Source organism: Gymnoscopelus braueri, assembly GCF_963280865.1.
Source record: "Gymnoscopelus braueri genome assembly, chromosome: 17".
Lineage (NCBI taxonomy): Eukaryota > Metazoa > Chordata > Actinopteri > Myctophiformes > Myctophidae > Gymnoscopelus > Gymnoscopelus braueri.
In genome coordinates, this window is record NC_137617.1 from 8,624,410 (window position 1) to 8,639,754 (window position 15,345).

Consider the following 15,345-nt stretch of genomic DNA (forward strand, 5'->3'; position numbering starts at 1 on the left):
ATCTATAAAGTGAAATAATTCATTCATAAGTGCATTGTGGAATGTATGCTACTAACCCCCTCTGTACTATGGCCTACTGTAAACGTGCAACAATTTATATTTTATTTACCTATATGCTACCTGACACAAATAACCTAGTTTACTTCTTTTTGCTTATCTTTCAATTTTGAGTGAGTTTGAATTTATTTAGGCTATTATAGCCTACTGTTGCTTCCCTTGCTTCAGTGTAAGGGCTGATTTATAGGTCTTTGTCCTTGTCGCTTTGACCTTGTCGCTCAGCGACAATCAACTCGGAGTACCTCGGATGGGCATGGTTTTGAGGTTATATCGGTTTAGGCATAATTTCTGTGTGAGGTTATGGTTAGGTTTAGGCAGTGATGGAAAGTAACTAACTACATTTATTTAAGTACTGTACTTAACACATTGAATGCCAAGAACGCATATATGCGTTCTTTTGAATCCATCACTTGTGTGCCAAGAACGCATATATGCGTTTTTTGAAGAAAAAAATAAAATAAAATTTGACCCAAAGACCAAGGAGATATGATTTGTTGAAGATTTAGACTCCCATCCACTTCCTTGTTAACTTAAAACTTAAAAACTCTGTATCTCGGCTACTCGAGTACTTTTTTTTTCTCAATGAAAAATCTCTGGCACAAAACAGCAAAAAAATCTGAAATAACTCTGGCATTCCATGTGTTAAGTACAATTCTGAAGTATTTGTACTTTACGTGAGTATTTCCAATTTAAGGTTAGGGATAGGCATATTATAGGGGTGGTCCCTGGGCAAAACACCCTGAGAAGAGGGAGTCCCATTACACGCTGCCAGTCAGGTTTAACCACTTAAAACCGGAGTTGCTTACTGTACTTGGATCTACAAGCTCACAACGCGTCACGTTGCGACACGTTGTGAGCTTGTAGATCCGATACGTTTGGATAATGTTCCCCCTCAGAATATGGATGCTGGGGTTCAAGTGGTTAAATGTACATGCTTGTAGATCGGCTATTTTCTGTGAAGAGATATGGTGTAGAGGGGGGGGGGGACAAAGTAAAAACAGGGGCTGAAGTCAATATAAATGATATATGGTTAACTTATTTGCCAGAGTAAACGTTGGGTTGCAGCAGAAGCAGTGATGTTGACATGAATAAAGAAGCCTGAAGGTCTGATGGGCGGCCATAGCTGAGTGGTTAGTGAGCCCGCCTAGGGAGCCAGAAGCCCTGGTTGCCCCAGGTACGATTCCAGGCCACGCCAGCATATGTGTCGATGAAATGAAATTTGTCCCTGAGCAAGACTCTTAACCCCTAATTGCTCACAGGCCCTCATTGGAAATAAGCCCGCAAGGACTTTCATGAACGTCCTGTTAAAAGGAATTATCCTATCCTTTTATCCTTTATGTTTAGAGAAGTTACATAACTGAAGGAACTGAACACATTGTGCAACACAGCAACACTGGGGTTGAGCTAGCCCCTTTCGGGACCCTGTTTACCTTTTTTGTATTTGGGAAGGCGGTATCCAGGGTCCCTTGTTGGTTAGAACACGCTCTCTCGTACCGGCGGCTACCACTGTCTGGTCTCGAGTTTACAGCTCGTCGCTTAGAAGTTGCAGAGATTTCTCAAAGGTACCAAAAAGAGCAATACTAACACGCGAACAAGCGGCATCAAAAAGCGGGGATCGGCGATGCCGTTTAACATTTTTAATAATTTAGTAAACCTTAAGCTCATTAATCACACTCTGCTCCACTGCCCATGTCCCGCCTCCCCGTGGTGACTGACAAGCTGCGCGTCCTACGCATAACTCTATGGTCCTCGTTACTGCCTCTGATTGGCGAGCTCCTACATGCTTGCATGACAATCACAACGCGGGGAGGCGGGACATGGGCAGTGGAGCAGAGTGTGAGAAATGAGCTTAAGGTTTACTAAATTATTAAAAATGTTAAACGGCATCGCCGATCCCCGCTTTTTGATGCCGCTTGTTCGCGTGTTAGTATTGCTCTTTTTGGTACCTTTGAGAAATCTCTGCAACTTCTAAGCGACGAGCTGTAAACCCGAGACCAGACAGTGGTAGCCGCCGGTACGAGAGAGCGTGTTCTAACCAACAAGGGACCCTGGATACCGCCTTCCCAAATACAAAAAAGGTAAACAGGGTCCCGAAAGGGGCTAGGGTTGAGCTGAGGTGAGCCAGGAAATACTCTATAGAAGAGATTTCATATTCCATAATATGCTTCTGTTAAGTCTGTGTCACACACAGTAGCGTATGGTGGGTTCTAACGTTGACCGGGCCAGATTCTTAAGTCACAACAATAATGAAATGTGGAGCTATTTCTGGCCCCTCTTTATACTGTTTACCTGGCAAGAGAACCGGTTTGACGGGGAATCCGGTTTTTAATGGCCACTCATTAACAATTCGTCCGAATGCAAATAAGCCCGATTTGAAAACAAAGGCGACTTTCTGTGGTTGGCTACAACACAATAGGGTGAGTGGCTGCTAATGTTATGTTGATTTTTTGATTTTTTCGCCCTGGGAGACCAGGGTTTTACAGACCGGGCCATGGCCTCGTTGGCCCAAATGAGCATACGCCTCTGGTCACACATACAGTAAAATCCTCAGTTGCAAATAGATAAATTATCACTGATGTATTTGAATTGACACTTTTGTACACAGGAGAAATGACTATGCAGCAGTTATGTGTAATGGGTGACCTATAGAAGCTTGAAGTCAATTAGCTCTGTTGTTAAGTTTAAGGCTTAACAAAGTCCTCCAGAAAAATCTGGCTGAATAGCAGCTGGAACTACATAATATAAACAAACTACCGGTAGTTGAGTTGTAACAGGTTGCATGTACCCATGCCATTTTTGCATTAGAGAAAATGAATGATTTGTATTCCCCCCCCTGGCCTTTTCGTTACCACACATGCCTATAATTTGTTATTATTTGCAACTGTTGGATTGGATCTCAGCTGTGTGGGTGGGTTTCCAACGCTGTCATCTCAAAAGCCTATCCTTTCATGCCACCTAGTGCCCAAACTAAGGCATAACATGTGAAGCAAAAGCAAATCCCTCAAGATCAATAAAATCCCTATTTCCAACGTGTTCATCATAATTTATTTATTCATTTTTACAAGCTCTGAGACACTTGAGCTGATACATTTAAGTGATTTATCAGTTTAAAAGGCATTACAGCTGTTTTGAACAGAAAACGGTCCTTTTTTATCAACATGTACAAGTTCAGTCGGCGGACATCGACAATGTTCTTTTACACATTTAGCGGATGCTGTAGTCGCGACGACTGTCCATACAGTACAGTTTGTCTGGGTGTGAGTGTAGACACTGCCAACCCGGTACCAGCAGCCAGAGAGGGTTGTGTTAATACGGGCAGGGGCAGCCTCTGGCCCTCCTTGGCCTCGAAGAAGGTGTAGGAGAGGGTGATGGTGTCGACGCGCGCCATGCGCGGGTCCTCGTCGAACTCCGGGTCGATGTAGAAGAACACGGGCATGTCCACCTCCTCCTGGGGGTTCAGACGCTGCTCCTCGAAGCAGAAGCACTGTGGAGTGTGTGTGTGTGTGTAGTGTGGAGGACAGAGGAATTTAATCAGTTATGAAAAACTATCAATTTAGATAAAATTATCGAAAAAGCGAGAAAAACTGAATTGTAGCCCTGGAAAACCAGGGCTACAATCCTGTAGTCTGAACTCTGCATAAGATGCATTTTAAGCAGCCAAACAATTCAGCCAGGTCTTGTTGCAGTTGCATTTAGATTCTAAACCAGGGGTCTTCAACGTTTTAGGCCAAGGACCCCCTAGCTGAGAGAGGGACCCCCCACTACATATTGTATAAAATAAAATAAATCATAGATTTCATAGATAAGTTCATAGACTTGTTTGACATACATTATCTTTTCAATTAATATGTTGAATAATAATGTGTATTTTCAAACAATTAACCTGTTAAACCCTCAATACAGTCAACTTGACCGTTGGCTCTGTACTTGGTCTGCTTTTTTTCCCCTAACGCCTTGCAGCGCGAGGCGTTAGGGGAAAAAGGATCGGCTATTTTCTGCTAATGTTCCCCATCAAACAAAGATTTGGCGGACCCCCTGTAGTTACTCTGAGGACCCCCTGTTGAAGACCCCTGTTCTAAACTATACTTTAGAACACATAGTTGAAATATATATTGTCTCTGGCATCAAAACCTATGCCAGGCTTCGAATACTTACACGGAAAAGCATGGAAAGGTAAAGAAACCAATGTCTCAATGTGGTGGGAAAACGATGTAGACTTGACGGGGTGGATTACCTGTATCTTGTTAAAGTACTGTCCGGCATCGAAGGGAACCACGTTGTACGTGGAGATGCCGATGACAGGCTTATCTGTTGGGTTCTTGGCTCAGTAGAAGGCCAGTGCCGTCTCCCCTGGGACCACCTGTGTGTGGAATAAACATAGTTACTACAGCTTTACTATCAATGCACTTTGGTTTCTATTTTAGTGTTGAACGGACTGTATTATTTTCAAACTTGTAAAAGAAAGAGCAAAAATAGCAGATCTGCAAGCTCACAATCGTCTATTTTCACTATTCATCATACAACAACGCATACATAGGGCTCAAGTGGTTGACATGGAAAAGGTGGAGCACCACTGATATAGCAAAATACTGTTAGGGTTTAGAAAACATTTTTAGATACGTATTTGGCCACGGACCCCCATCTCAAAATGTTTTTTTCCATGGACCCCCAGGAAGCAAAGATTGAGTTACAAATGTTCGCTTTAAAAAAATACTATATTCAAAGATTTGCACACATTTTCACGATTTTTCAAAAATAGCAGATCTACAAGCTCATAGTCTGCTATTTTTGAATAGCCAAAGAAATCAAAAAATGACACAGATGCGTCCCCAGTCTTAATGGGTTAAATAATTTATTAAATCGATTGGTTCGATTGTTGCACCCCTAAATCAATCAATAAAACAAAACCTTCACATAGGGAGACAGTGGGATGATGTTCTTACATAGATCTCAGTCTGTTGGGGTCTGAAGTTCCACATCATGCTGGCGTGTGTGTCTGCGTTGAAGGTGATCTTGATGATCCGCTCTTTAATAGGCTTCATGTTCTCCACCTGCTCTGCATCGTGTCCTGCCACCGCCGCCCCTCCCAGACCCGACGCCTGACACACACACACACACACACACACACACACACACACACACACACACACACACACACACACACACACACTTTTAGCAATATGGTCAGTAGTAAATGTTATTAACGCGACAATGCAGAACTTGTTCTAATGAATAAAATGCTACAACCAGTCTGTATGGTAGAGTATTTTAATACAATGTATTGTAACCACTGGCAACAGCTACTGTGAAAGTTAGACTCGATTGGTTGACAACGTCAATAAAGTTATTTGAAGCAGGCGTCACACTGAATTGGACCTTTGGATCTTGATTGTAATCAGGACATCATTGAAATGATCTCTCTCTGTCGGGAGAGTGGACATACAACGTATGCATTGTAGCTTTAATAGAAACACCTTTGGGGTGACATCTAAAAGTAAAAATACGCAATTTAGCGCACAGACCACCGCTCACGTTTTTAGCTGTGGTGGACTCGGGATGCAGTTATGAAAATGTTCTACTGTACTACTCGTCCTAGGATATAAGAACATATAAAAAGGTAAGAAAAAGGCTAGTCCAGAATTCTCCTTTAAGGGCCTTGTACCTACAAGGCCCTTAAAAGGACAAGACCACTTTGGTAGAGGTTTGGGTTGTGTAGTTACCTTGCCATGATGTAACTCCAAAGATGGACAAGAAATCAAAAATAATTGCTCCATTGATTAGAAATAGAAAATTCATCATTCAAAATATATGCTCCTCATTGACTTACACTGTACGCTGAAACAGCTCTCAAAGTCACTCGTTTAGCACATAAACGAACGCAAACAAAGTTGATTCAGACAATATAGAACATCACCAAACCCAGTACTGTTTTTTCTTTTTATAAAAATGTTTATCAACTGTTGATTTTGCCATTTTTATTAGGAAGAAACCCCGGACTGGATCTGTGGATCCGGATCTTTAAATAGTAGAATCAACAGGAAGTTAACATTTTCATAAACAAAGAAAAACAGTACTGGGTTTAGTGATGCTCTATATTGTCTGAATAAATTTGGTTTGCGTTCGTTTACGTGCTAAAAGAGTGACTTTGAGAGCTGTTTCAGCGTACAATGTAAGTCAATGAGGAGCATATTTTCAATTCTCAATTTCTAATCGGCGGGGCGGGGCTCCCGGGACAGAAGAGGGAGTGACGGGCGAGGACGGGAAGCAGCAGCATGGCTGTTCAGAGAGACGGTCTGTCCACACACCCGGGGGGGTTAGACCCGCTGGAATGGGTGGACGCTTGCCTGGAGAGACAAGAAGATTTGCACACATTATTCACGATTTTTCAAAAATAGCAGATCTACAAGCTCGTTGCTGCACTCGGTGCCGCGCTACGAGCTTGTAGATCTGCTATTTGTGAATAGCCAAAGTATAAAATATGGTTAAATGAGTGTGACGCTGTATTAACACAATTTTCCCCAGACTCCACTTTGAGAACCAATGATATTATAGACCATTGTGCAATACAGCACTTTTACTGGTAACAGGCTGTTTCTACATTGTGGCATTGCTCCTTTTACTTCAGTAGAAAATCTGAGTTCACCCACTGGTTATACAGCTGCAGTAGGGTAACAGGAAGAGTGGGCACCTCCATGTGAAATTGGCTATTTTGTCCAAAATGTAAAAAAAAAAAATATTTGGTAAATGGTCTTAAGTAATGTGAAGTATACATGATTAGAACATGATTCGACAATTAAGGTCTACAATTGATACAACATTTGTTTATCCAATCATTTTGGGCATAAACAAGAAGCTGAAAGGGTACATTAAAGTCTGATAATGATGTACCAGAGGTTCCTAGCTGTAGTATACAACCCTCGTAGACGTATTTATGATTCTGACGTTTTCAATCTACGAGAGTTGTAGGGTCCACTTCCCATAGTGACCTGGACTTTCTGCACTATGCCCCGTAGACACTCCAAACATTGTACAAAATGAAAATAAAGGTGCTTACCGCCGAGCCCCAAATGTTAACTGGGTCTACGGGGTAGTAGTGTAATGTAATAATCCATATCTTTCAATAAAGAAGTGTTTTAATGCCGTCTGTGGCCGATTCTGTCGGAAGTTCCCAATGGGCGGTAGTAACGGGTAGTGACGGGGCGCATCCGGTGGAACCCGGAATTACACTAAATGTAAACAGGAAGTAAACGAGGGTGAAAAAATGGCGTTCGGCCACAGACGGCATTAAAACACTTCTTCATTGAAAGATATGGATTATTACATTACACTACTACCCCGTAGACCCAGTTAACATTTGGGGCTCGGCGGTAAGCACCTTTATTTTCATTTTGTACAATGTTTGGAGTGTCTACGGGGCATAGTGCAGAAAGTCCAGGTCACTATGGGAAGTGCACCCTACAACTCTCGTAGATTGAAAACGTCAGAATCATAAATACGTCTACGAGGGTTGTATACTACAGCTAGGAGGTTCCCACTCTTCTTGTATGCCAGTCTGGTAGGCACTGGCAGACTGATCTGAAGCTTCGTCAACTATTATATCAGTGGACGCAGATAGAATCATTAGGGTTCAAATAGATCTTATAGGTCTTATAGATCAAGACTATCGTAGATGTATTTGATCGAGTCTGACTTTTACTTTCGTATCTACGAGAGTCTTGGCGACCCCCCCCCCCCAGTTTGCCCTGACATGTCACCAGTCAGTCACCACTAAATCCCGTATTTCTCCTAACAATATACAATTAAACAATACGTGTTTTAATCCCGTCTGTGGCCGATTCTGTCGGAATTCTGTTCCCAATGGGCGGTAGTGACGGGGCGCATCCGGCGAAAGCCGGAATTACACCTTATGTAAACAGGACGTAAACGAAGGGGGAAACTGACGTTCGGCCACAGACGGGATTAAAAGACGTATTTATTGAAAAAAATGGACTAATACACTGCACAAATACTCCGGACACCTAGTTAACATTTGGGGCAAGCACCTTATATTTTATATTTGTACATGTTCGGAGATATACGGGCTTTACTGGTGACATTCCAGGGCAAACTTGGGGGGGGGGGGGGTGGAGCTAAGACTCTCGTAGATATAAAAATGTCAAAATCGATTAAAAAACAACTACGAGAGTCTTGATCTATGGCTAAAAGTGTGTAAAACAGCTTGTTTGTTTCAACAAGTGTTCAAACGTTTGCAGACAGTCTGAGTCAACTAAACCACAAGAGTCACTATATGGGCTCTTGTCCAGCAGCTGGTTAGCGTTAGCATGCTAACAGACAAGTCAGACCTGAAGTAGGGGGTACAAGAGGTCGAATGGACCCGTTATTGCCTTGTCATTCAGATCGATAAGCGGTCATTACCTGGTAGGATGAAAATCCAGAGAAATTAGTTTAGTAAGTCCCTCTTACACCTCCATGGGAGACAACATTGTATAATAATGTCACATTGGCAAACATACACAAGAGGCTGTGTGTGCTGCCGCTTACATTCCCGACTTCCCCACAGACTCCGTCACAGTGGTTCCGCCCAGTGGCGTTAGGTGTAAAGTAACTAAGTACACTCAGGTCCTGTACTTAAGTGCAATTTTGAGGTATTTTTAACTTTACTCAAGTATTTCAAATTTTCTGTACTTTTACTTCTACTCCAATACACCTCAGAGTAAATATTTGTTAATATTCTTTAATGTAAATATCTTTAGTTTTTCTCTTTTTTCATTTTCAAACTGTTTATATGATGTTCTGCATAGTAGTGTATATGTGTCTGTCATTTAATGGCACTATGAATTAAGTACAAAAGGACCCCAATTGAAACAAGCCATTGGCTTTTTTAAAAAAAAATTTATCCTATTTAGTTTACCTTGTATTTTAACTGTGCTTTCATGTGCTTTTTTTCCGCAAACTTCTAAATAAAGTATTCAATCAATCAATCAATCAATCAATCAATCAATCAGAGACAAATATTGTACTTTTATTCCACTACAATTATTTGAAAGCTTTAGTTAGTTACTTTGTAGATTTTGATTATTATTACAAAACATACACTAGCCACTTCAGCCCCTATATACATTTCAGCAGTGGTGGAAAAAGTACTCACATTTTTTATTTAAGTAAAAAAAAACACTGACATGTAGAAATTCTCTGAAAAATGAAATCTCTGTTAGGGCAACACCAAAATATGGTTGCCCGCTGTTAAACTCGGGTTGTGCGCGGCAGACAGTTGTTTGCAGCCAGCGGAAAAAAAAAATGGAGTAGCTTGTAGAGCATTCTGTCCCAATGTGCGGACCCCTACCTGACATTTTGTGCCAGGGAACCCCATACAAGTGTGGTATCCGACTACGCCATTTGTGGTATCTGAAACCCACAGACTTCACTATATTTGGTAAAGGTCCTATTGCTTTTGTAGTTGCCAACAACGCCATATTGTAGTTAGTTTGATGTTCCAGAGGTGTGTATGAAGGGTTGTAGAATGAATTGAGTCTTCACTCCAGTCAGTGAGGTTAGATTCTTCCAGTTTATTTCATAGCACAAACAGCTTCCTATGGAGACCCTGAGGTCCCCACCATCAGCCCCTCGGCCTCTGAGTGACACACACAGTTAGTTACACTTCAGTCTATCTTTATAGCAGTGACCACATTCTGAATAAGAGGAGGTACATGTATGGGTGTGTCAGCCTTCAAAGGTGAGACCCCACCTCCCGGCCCCTACATTTGCAACTGTAAAGGCCAGGAAGGGGGATGGAGACACATGCATAGACCCTCTGTCTCCCAGGTAAAACAAAAGGCAATGCTAATTGTACCCCACACCCAGCTCGGGCCAACAGCCACCTCTCTGAATACACTCCCCTGTCTGTAGGCTACCTGTGAAGTGAACATATGACTTAGATTTGCATCTATGTTTATGAAATATACTACACAAGTTTTTTTAAAACTTCCAAATCTTTCAAAATCGTGTTTTTTTATTTATTTTTTATAGGAGGTTAAGACGCGATTGTTTTTTGATAATTCAGTTTTGTGTCATTGTTTGTACAGTGTTAATTTGTTATATATTTTTTTTACAGTGTTGCTTTTTAGGATTGTGGATATGCCAACTAGAGTGACAACCTGACAGGTTTAGTTGGCAGCGATGCCAGAGCTCGCTAGAACTCATATTCACCTGATTCTCTTTTGGCCTTGTAATAGGAGAACAAATAGGCAAACCCGACAAAGAGAACTGCAGCAAGAGATGCGGCAAGAAAAGCAAACCACCATGTCAAGTACCATTCTTCACCACCTGGGTAAAATATACATGTTGGGGGCGGAAGGAAAGTTCCATCGGCTTGACATGTTAATGAACCAAAACCATCGAGTTTGAACTCCTTTCTACACGTGTACGTCACAATTTCACCATAATTATACTGTTCTTTGAATGGGCTGTACGTATTGGCGTTTGCAATAGCTGGTGGCGGAGAACATGTAACCAATTCACATGCTGCTGAATTCAGCTTCCAACCTTCAACCCCACACATAATGTCCTTTTCACTAACCAAATTGAAACCAGGATTGCATGTGTAGATCACGACATCTCCATAACCATAAACTTGTTTAACAGGACTATAACTAGTGGCGTTTGCAATGTACGGGGGTGGATTACATTTTATTACCTCACAGATTGGTCGTCTGCTCGGCCAGCCTTCAGAGCCACAAGTTATAACTCTGGTGCCTACCAGGTTATAGCCAGCATTGCAAATTGCCACAGCTTCGTCACCAAACTGAGTTCCATTTGCATAGACTATAATTCCATTCTGTAGGCTACCGAGAGACCCGCAATCTTTTCTATTGCACATGAGTGTGATGGGACTCCACGTGCCAGCTGTGCATGTGATAGTCCCATTGCCCCCTTTGGATACAAAGCCCAAATCACACTCGAGCGTAGCCAAGGACCCATGTTCAAACATTTGGTTTCCGATGTCGTCATCATTCAAAACCATATTTGGTCCTGTTGGTCTGACACAGGGGACAGGGTCTTTGCATTCTGGGAGCGAAGGTGACCATTTACCATTCTTTTCACAGGTGATAACGTCTGCGCCGACCAAAACTAACGAATTAAGGCAACCAAGTACCATGTAATCTGGATATCGATAAGGGGGCTCTGGAGGACCTCTTTCCATAAAGAGATTTCGAGCAGGGAGGTCAAGTTCGTCACACTCAATGTAATTTTTATGTGCTGGACTTCCCATTGCAAGGCGGAAGTGAAACATCACAAACACGAGGAGGACGCCCATGGGCTTCATTACATCTAGCATACAGGGTGTGTACCGTGGCCCGTCTCTTAACTTAACGCCTGTGGAGGGGTGCTTAAGAGTGGGTCCACGGGACCGCCTGGAGGGCCGGGTGTCCCCCGGAGGCCGGGGTCCCCCAGACGTCTCGGCACCCAGGCTCGGGGTCCACCTCCGTGCCCGGGACGGCGGCTCCCGGGGCGGGTAGAGGGCGGCCGACGGACCGACGGGGACCCCTGGGCGGGGTCCTGGGTCGAGGAAACCTTGACTTGGACGTCGGAGTTGACACGCGTGGTGCAGGCCGGAAAAACCCTCCGGTCGCGGGGCGCAGCTCCTTATATTTATCCATATAAGTGTCATTGAATAAGCTGGGAGCTTATTCACTTTAAGTATTACTTGCCCGATTCTCTCTCTTCAGTTTATCTTCTCAATTCTCTATCTCTTCTGGTCTCTATCGCTGGACTCTATCGCTGGACTCTATCTCTGGACTCTATCTCTGTCTCTAATAAATATGATTGTCGCTCTGGTCTATCGTCATACACAACACACACCGTTGTCATGGATGCCTAACAATGCCGCTTTTGCACAGGCATCCCTGCAGTTTTACAATTGAAATGATAAAATATAAAATATTAGTATGTTTACCATGGCACGTTTGGTGAGGACAAACAAACGCTGTATACCTTTATGAAAGGGGTCTTCAACGTTTTCAGGCCAGGGACCCCCAAACTGATGGGGAGATGTAGCCTGGAAACCAGACGAATCTGCCATTGCAAAAAAAAAGAATTGCCCTCGGCAGATTTGGTCTGGCACCTCTCAGTTTTGATTGGATTTCACTCCCTCCGAAGTAGTGAGGGACCAATCAGGTCCCAGTATGCAAATATGGGGCGGGTTTATCACCAGAGGCAATTGTTTTTAATCCGTGACTTGGAGATGCAGGTTCCAGACAGAGATCCTAGACTAATATTTACGCAGTGATATTAGATTAGCTAGGGGAGATGGAGCAGGGACCCCCTACCTTGCATATTGTATATGTTTATGTATAAAATTGTGTTTCATATATGTCGTATATTGGCCATGATCAGGCGGTAACAACACTATTCCCGAGTGCAAGAATACACAAGAATCCAGTTTGAAAGAGGGTTTGTCCACAGAAATTTATCTATTTCCACAGACGTGACACCTGCATTGCCAATCCACAGAGTGTGCTTGAATCAGAACAACATCACAATATATACAGACACCTTTGACATATTAGCTCCCCCTCCCAGGTCCATTTTTAACCATTCGCAAAGCTGTTTCTAGGAACAATAGAATCATTGGGCAGGGCCTAAAAAGTCAACACAATGGATTTACACAATCTGCTTAGTTTTAGCACATAACATTTATCTATCAAACTGCACTTTTAAGCTCATATTATGAAATCATTGTTCAACATCTTATTACCTTCAAAATAAGCCCACACATGTATGTTTTCAACCTTAAATGAATGATTTAAACAAAAAGAGATGTTTTTAAGAGAACATGACATTTCCTTAGATTCAAGAAGAAAAGTTACATGGAACTAACTGGTTTCTTCCCAACCACATTTGTTCATACTTGTGTTACTTACTACAAAATAAGCTTTTACTGTGAAATAAGAATAATTACAAGAATTCAATTTGAGTCTGCATGACTTCGCCTTTACCACACTTCCTGGGGACAGAGGGAGACAACAGATGTTTTCACTTCGGCCACCATCCTACATAAAGACAATAGTATTGAAATCAGCCTGCTAACTAACAAAAGACTTGGCTCGGTGACTTGTTTTTAGTTCATACCTAAAGCTGGGAGCTTCTGCTCCATGCAGGACAAAGACCAGGATCTTAAAGGGTTGACTGATCAACACATCAATAGCAGATTCAAATTAAGGGGGTTTGTTGCCTGACTGTTAGTGACTGCCTTCTCACCCTCTTGACTCCAAACGGTCACAATTTTCAGGCGAGGGCCTGAAAATTCACACAATGTTATTAACCAATAATAAATATTACTTTAGATTTCCTAATCCATGTTTAATAGATACTTTTAGTCCTGGATATACCATATATACAAACATACCATGTTATTGTGCATTCAATACTAAGCTTTAAAAATAATAATTAATATATTCATGCTTTTATTTTAAACATACGTGTACAAGGTACAGTGAGTAGGGCCACTGCCATTTATAAACATACATATTAACTGAGAACCAATGTCAATACGATCAACAATCTGCATAATAATCATGTATACAAGCTATTCAAAATGGACAGAATCATGTTTTATTTTAAACATACATGTGGAAAGAAAAGTTACGTATTAATGTCACTGCCATGCATAAACATACCTGTTATGTTGAAAGCAATACTGTGCTATTAAAATAATTTTCAGATTCACGTTTTTTGTATAATAAAGAAAAGGCTAATCAAGCAACAATTTTGCGGACCCCCTGCAGTACCTCCGCGGACCCCCTAGGGGTCGCAGACCTCCTGTTGAAGACCTAAATGCCTAGTTATGGGTCAACATTCTAAGCAGGTAAACATTATGTAGTACAAAACGTGTGCACTTTTTCATACATTTTCATATACATTTTACAGTAATATGTTTTTTCTCTTTTTCTCAGCTCACGTTTAGCAAACTCATGGTCGGTCAGGCACCAATCCGATGGCTGACAATGGGCAATTGGGCCGTGTTTGGGGAAGGGACGCCGTGCAGAGAGGATGATCTTTGAGGCGCTATATCCTCCCGGTGGGGGCTCCTTACTGTCTGGCAGGTGAGCCAGTATGGTACAATAGAAGTGGCAAGCAGTGGGAATAATTAATTGGCATAACAATGATCGAGTACAGTAAATGATGGGGTGAAAAAGAAAATAAAAGTTGGCTGCCAATATGCAAGTTGGCACATTTAAGTCCTGTGTGAAGGGCCTGTAGCTGTCATGTCATGTATATTTGTATGAAATGTGCTATGTAATACAGTTTGATTGGTTGATAGTAGTTGTTGATAGAGGAGTGCATGGCTTTACTTCCCTCCCTCTGGAAGAGCTGCTGGTGTCTGCACAGGACCTACAGGACACACAGCAGGACACCATGTGAAACCACTTCCTGTCTTAAGCTTGATTTATACAGTAGTTGTCGTGGGATGGTGTGTGGCCATATAGTCCATATACACAAGCTCACCACGCGTCACAGATGCAATGCGTGGTGAGCTTGTGTATCGACTATTTCCGGACAAACATTAAACATTATCCTGATCATGTGAATGTAGGGGTGAAAAACAACAAGCCAATAATTCCTTCTCTTGCCCCCCCAGTGATATAAAACATTTGTTTTGCATAAGTCGGCCTCCTGGTGGCACTAGAAAGGCAGATGTGAAAAATGCAGGACAAAGGTTTTTCCTTGGCTTCTAGGGAGTGCGCATATAAAGTTTTACACAGATTGGTGCAGTTACAAACGAGAATCAGCTTGTTGTAGCACCACCATGAGGCTGATTTGAAATTTTTCAAGTGGCATTTCTTCCTCAGCCTAGTGGGAATGTGTGTGCAAAATGTCAAGCAAATTGCACACTGTGTTCATTATTTTGTTCATTATTTTGCATTCTATTCAAAACAGAGCACGCCTGCAAACTTTGGAAGCCAATCTTAGCCAATCAGGATGGAATATGAAAAATCTGAAAGACCCGTTTCGTTTAATTACTATAAACATACTGTGTATCGAATTGCGTGGGGGGGGCAAGAGGTGTATTTACTTATCAGAGCTTCTCTCCCATGGCGGATCTGATCCAGTAGGAAGGAGCTCCACTTTTGCTGGCCTTTGGTGCAACAGGGGGAGGTGGTCCACTTCTGGTGGGCTTTGCTGCAACATTCGGAGGAGCTCCACTTCTGCTGGGCTTTGGCACAACAGGGGGAGGGGGCGTGGCCACAGAGTGATGGGGAGCAGAGGGAGGTGAGGGGTGAGGGGCGA

General features: G+C 42.4%; 1 pseudogene across 1 annotated transcript in view; it reads right to left on the minus strand.

Annotated features, from left to right (window-relative positions):
- Positions 1-3,090: 3,090 nt before the first annotated feature.
- Positions 3,091-15,345, minus strand: part of LOC308104924 (cytochrome c oxidase assembly protein COX11, mitochondrial-like) — a 302,546-nt pseudogene continuing 290,291 nt past the window's right edge. The window contains exons 3-5 of the transcript XR_013935009.1: positions 5,001-5,156; positions 4,292-4,417; positions 3,091-3,541 (exon numbers count right to left, since the gene is read on the minus strand). The product of XR_013935009.1 is annotated as a cytochrome c oxidase assembly protein COX11, mitochondrial-like (transcript). The remainder of the gene's footprint in view (positions 3,542-4,291; positions 4,418-5,000; positions 5,157-15,345) is intronic.